Source organism: Periplaneta americana, chromosome 11 (assembly GCF_040183065.1).
Source record: "Periplaneta americana isolate PAMFEO1 chromosome 11, P.americana_PAMFEO1_priV1, whole genome shotgun sequence".
Taxonomy (NCBI): Eukaryota; Metazoa; Arthropoda; class Insecta; order Blattodea; family Blattidae; genus Periplaneta; species Periplaneta americana.
Genome location: NC_091127.1, coordinates 68,945,953 through 68,952,276, shown reverse-complemented (window position 1 = coordinate 68,952,276; position 6,324 = coordinate 68,945,953).

Here is a 6,324-nt window from a genome sequence, read left to right as displayed (position 1 = left end):
ATTTCTAGTAAATGTGAGGAGAACTTTAATAAGAACTTTGAGCCTCCTACAATAATTTCAGATCTCGAAATAGCTATTCATTTTGCAGTGAAAAACGTGTAGTCAAATACTGAAAATTTTCTGTGTAGGTTTCATTTAACCAATTCCTGGTGAAAAAGTTCAGAGGTTACGTCCGGCGTGTGAATACACAATCAAGTATTTAATCACTGGACAGTGGTTACATTATGTATTCGGGCTGCTTTATTTACAGCCGGATGAAGTAGGATATGCGTTCGTGCATGATCTGATTCCCATATAACAGAAACTGAGTCTGTAGTATATATTATTTCTTATTTAGTTAACAATTATATTAATGATGCGCCATTTCCACCGGATATGTGGGCAGCACAGTCTACGAACAAAGGTCTGACAACGAATGGGTGCTAATTTTCCATTCTCATTTCAACTCTTCTTTTAATTCTTCTCATACCTCTATACATATTTTTGTGGACCAGTTAATCAGTCCGAAATTTACGTAAAGATCAATAACATCAATACACCACATAGAGGAAAAATTTCACACACTAAGAACAAAAAAATTTACGTTGAAAGAAAAATTTCTAATTACCAGGAAGGAAAAATTGATCGATTCAAATTCATAAAAAGTACATGTCATAGCTTTGCCAAACTACAGTAGGCCTACAGCAGCCGTGGCGAAAAAGTGATCGTGCGCCGAGCCACTGTGTAACCCGCAACGTGGATAGCACCTATGGAGGGAGGCGGACACCCGAAGGGGAAGTGAAGCAACTGTCTGACCTATTAACGGATTTCCATTTTCCTTACGTCAAGCACTTAAATATTATAATGTTATACAATATAAAGTTACAAAGTAATGTTTAGTACGTGTAATGAAGAAAAGAATGAATAAGAAAACATAGTACACAGTATCACAACCTATTAACTGTCTTCGGAATGTCTCTGCGACAGAGTTTCAAAATCAGGAATCATGTCATTAATTGCCAGTCGCAGGTGATCACGAAGATATTTGTCTGTCAGTCGTGATCTAAATGATCTAAACTTGGTTTTTACTATTTTCATTGTTGAAAATAACTTTTCACAAACGTAAGTTGTAGCGAACATGACTTCAACAGAACAAGCGAAAGAACGAAGCTTCGGATATTTATTTTTTGGCAAGGATTGGAAAAGTTCAACGTTTGTCAAGGCCTTACATCTCGCTTTCATTTAACATCACTTTGTAAATCTGCGCGTTTAAATTGAAGATCTAACCGCATTATTCGTACACCTGTTGAAAAAGGATCGACGTACAGATATGATGATGATGATGATGATAGTAATATTAATATTAATAATAATAATAATAATAATAATAATAATAATAATAATAATACTTAACCTTTTAATTTTTCATGATTAACATGTAGTATAATGCCGTTTTATGTCATACAACCGTTTTCCTCGTAATACTTGTGAACAAATCATACATTTAATATTCGCATCATATTGGCAGCAAGAAAATGCGTCCTCCCATCCTACTTGAAACTTTCGTTTTTGTAGAGGTACATGGTTTCGAGAGAGACATTGCGACGATACGCCACTCGCAGGTCAGAGACAAATACAAATGGAACAGAATTTGACTCCAGTGAGTGAGAGGGTGGGGGTTGGAGAAGGCAGGAAGCAAGAGAAATGCACAGCTATCATTGCGAGCCACAATGTGCTCGCGAGTCACATTTTCTCCACGGCTGGCCTACAGCATTAGTGTTGAACAAGTGATTGATAATAGACACGCATAACAAATTGAACTGGTACAGTAGAGTTTTAGTATTGAAGAAGTGTTTCATATTCGGTACACATAATAAACTGAAGTGTTAATACAGTCTATGGAACAAATATCAGCTCATAGCTTCAGTGCAGTCTGTATCCTCTACTCCTCGGTCATCCAGTGCAGTTTACGTGGTAAGTTATTAACAGTCCGGTTTCTTTGCAGTGCAGTTTACTATTTTCCAGTGCAATTTACAATCGCCCATGAGAGTGTGATGACTGCTAGGTCAGTTTCATTTTGCACTACGGAGGTGCACTGATGCGAAAAATGAGTTTTAAGCTTTCGCCTAACATGAACAATCTACCACCATTTCATTCTACGATGGACTTCTCCAAATCGGAATGGCATAGTTGAGCCCCGCGGTCAATTGGGAGGTCTAGGCATGGCATGGTTGCGCCCCGAAAAAATCAAGTAGCAGAATGGATATAGCATAATTGCGCCCCAATGGATATAGTACTCACAAAAGTGACTGTCATAAAATAAATAAGTTACTTAAAAATATTATAGTGGTATCGGTGTACAAACAAAAAAATGCAGTGCATTTATTGTGTGTGATAGACAAAAAAGTGTTATTTTAAATAGCAAAATTGATCATAACCACGCTGCGGACTTACACATTGATAGACAAAGCGTGTCGAATAGTGTTAAAAGAAAAGCTGCGGAAGAAATTTCTGAGCGACCCATGAAACTCATTTGAATATGTCAGTTAATAAAGCACTGCCAACTTCATGGTGTTTACTTTTACGGCACGTTATCGATAACCACTCCATAAATAGAAGAAAAACAGTTAATAAAGCACTGCCAACTTCATGGTGTTCACTTTTACGGTAGGTTATCGATAACCACTGCATAAACAGAAGAAAAACAGTTAATAAAGTACTGCCAACTTCATGGTGTTCATTTTAACGGTATCGATAATGAATATTAAATCGAATAAGAAATGAATAATGTTAGTTGATTACGAGGCTCGAGTGCCCCTGATGTATTTTTCCCTACCTATTTCATCGGGGCGCAACTATGCCATGCCCCTTTTCTCTATCTGATGGGAACGGGGCGCAAGTATGCCCACAAAGCAGCGACCCTTTTTTATCTGCTGCATCTTACTTGACCGCGGGGCGCAACTATGCCCTGCCCCTCCAAATGAACTTCTTTTCCAGGAAATTATATAAAAATCTTCTCCCCTTCTAAGACCAATATGGAAAGAACTTGCCAGAACAGTGTTTGTCTGTAAGGGAATTCTTTTATATTTATAATAGCATTTTTTGTAGGTTATTTAAATTTTTAGAATTTTAGTACAGCTATTTAATAGTTATAATGTTTATATACTATTTTCAGTTGAAGGTCTATGATTGTATAGTCTTTGAACAAAAATACTGCTACCTTGTCATAAGATAAACAGTCCGACACTATAGTGTAATATTTACAATCATTTAGCCACACTAAAGCCGTGAAAATTGAAATTTGATCCTGACACCAATTCAAATTTCGTAACTCATCTTGGTATTGGATAAACATAACAATTGATAAAGCGTTTTAAAATAACCAATTAAAAATAAAAATGTACAAAAATGCATCCCAACTATAACGCACACCGTGTCCGGGACAAGAATTTTAACATAAGTTGAATTGGACATTAATTTATCTATCACCCTGTACAAGAAACTTCCCCTTTAAACTCTACCCCTTTCAAAGTTCTGTGAATACACTTTATTAAAACAGACGTAAATCCTAAAATCTGTGATTTCCGTCAGGAGCCGGATGACTGAGACAAAGTTTAAGGCCCAAGTGTAGGTGGGAGGGGAGGGGAACCATATCATCAACAGGGCAGCGAAGCATTCTCAGCAGATGGTTCAACTCCCCGGTGGTAAAAAGTTTGTTGCTGCGAGACGGTATTTGCGCTACGCTTATTCCAAATTAAACAAAAATATAGCTGCATGATGAAAAATAAACATTTGAGTCGCTTGTATAAAAATATTGTTGGAATGACGAGATCAGAGCCGTTCCACGTAATCTGTCCGGGTCGTGACATACCGACTGCGTGGAAGATGGAATTAAAAGTTTATTCTGAAGTCTGGGAAAAATAAGCGCTGTAACCCCGCAGTAAGGCGAAAATTCGTAAATGGTTTATATGTTTAAATTTTCTATCTCAATCATAATAACTATTTCCATTTTCTGTAGTTATTCAAATTAAACTTCTATTTAATAATGATAACTAGTAACATACTTTTTTTCTAGGCGTACGGAGATAACTTTAGCCGTTCGTAGACTATATTGACGTAACGTCATATTTGACGCGCGCCATATCATCTTGTTTGTGCTGAAGTTGACTTTCTATGCAAGATTCAAAACTAGAACTTATACACTGTTTACAATGTATTATAGTGATAAAGGCTGATACTACGATGATGTTTCCTACTATTTAAATTATTTCTCCATTTTTAATTCATTTACTTTTACTGACGGAGTCAAGATCGTAAGTCTTTCTCTTCCACTCAACCGGTATAAAAATGCGTAGCAAATATAAATGACAGCAACACAGAAAACAATATAATAATAATAATAATAATAATAATAATAATAATAATAATAATAATAATAATAATAGCAAAATAATGATCTATTTAGTTGCATGGAATTTGAAGAGTTGAACAATTTCAATTTAGTATTTAATAAGACAATTGAAGAGACCACTGCAAGAATGATGGATGTCACTTTCTTGTCGAAAATGAACCAAGACTGTCAATGCATAGATTAAGACATATAGAATGTACATACAGAGTTATATGACATTAACATTGATAGTCATTGTCCAGTAATGATCGGAAAATCTCAGTTAAGCTTTGAGTGCTAAGCATTTCAAACTTTCAGTCCTGCAAAATGTGTTCCAAATAACATCCATCTTCAATTTGTATCAAACAAGTGATATTTTACAATGAAAGACAATTTATATATGTGAAAAATAAAAATCATAATCCACAAATATTATATTTGAAGAAATGCCGAATAAAGTGTAAAGGGTAATAGTGTCAATATAGCCATAAAAATAGGGGATAATGAGAGTCAATAACCATTTTTACGATAACAGATAAATTCTTTAGGACCAAAAATTAATCTTTACATAGATTCTTCGCCACCCTGGTTTCGATTCCCGTTGGGGCCAGAGATTCCCGTTGGGAACTAGGAGAGATGGCGGTGCACAACTTCTAATCACTAAATTCTGCACCAATATATCGGGTTAAATCTCAAATCTCTCCGCAGTGCATATGAAGAGAAGACATATGTCATTGTTGATAATGATTCGTCCGTCGAATGGGGACGTTAAGCCTGGCGGCCCTCTTGGTGCTATTCGACAGGAGTAGGCTACGTGCGGGCACCGAGTTTCGCCTTCTTCCTTCCTCACCTTCATCATCATCTTCACCCAATTCCTACACTACCCTTACACGAACACTTACACATATACTCACTCTAGTATACGACATAATTCTTCACAGATACATATCATATACAGTGTGGGCCGCCGAAGTGGTGTGCAACTTGAAAAATGGGTCATAGTGCTGCCATCTATCCGCAATATTTCGAACTTGAATCACACAAGTGAAGTGGGTAGGAATTAGACACACACACATTATATTTGAAGAAAGTTCATATTTTAGAGACGAAAAGTAGTCTTTTGAATGTAGTCAATGTCTGAAGCCCCTTTATAGACTACTTACAAAATAAGAAGGCTAATATTATAAAGAAATAAAATACCTCTCATTGCAATACATAACACTGTACTTAATAGTGTAAATAATGTTTGATCATTGTAGGCGTATATTCTTTATCATAATGTAAATAGTAAAAATAGTATATACTAGTGTACATAGTTTACTTTAAATGATATAAATTACAAATATTAGTGTATTTGTTAAAGTAGTCTATGTTTTGTTCTGCTGAACTTGATCAAACAGGATTCGCGTGAGCAGACACAAGTACTTCGCTTGCTACATGTACGCACTCATCCGTTACAGTAAAAACTCCAGTAATACTTAACCTTGTAGCCTCCTGGGACAAAGTACGGTGCCTAGTCATAATTCGGCCACAGGAGACGGTGATATTATATTAGTCATACAGAGAATGAAATACATAACCGTAAAAAATGCAGCTTGAAATAAAATCATATAAGTAGCAAAATTTTATTCGTCATATTGAATTATTTCAACGTTACAATTGCTTGTTTGTTAAAATGTGTACATAATAACGTTATGAAATTTGTGTTATTTTGTTTTTTAGGTTTTGATAAAATATAATTTTATTTTGTAATCCGTCCCTGAGCACGAGTTCTACTCTTTCAGGGGTGGGCGAAAATTTAATGTGTTTATATATTTTATGTTGTAACTGAAACCTTGTGCATCTCTCGTGTTTATCGTACGGCGCCTCCTCACCCCACACATTACCTGCAATTTGTTTACGTTTTCACTGTGCCTAAACGAGAGCTCTACTGTAAGTCCTAATGACCTACAAGG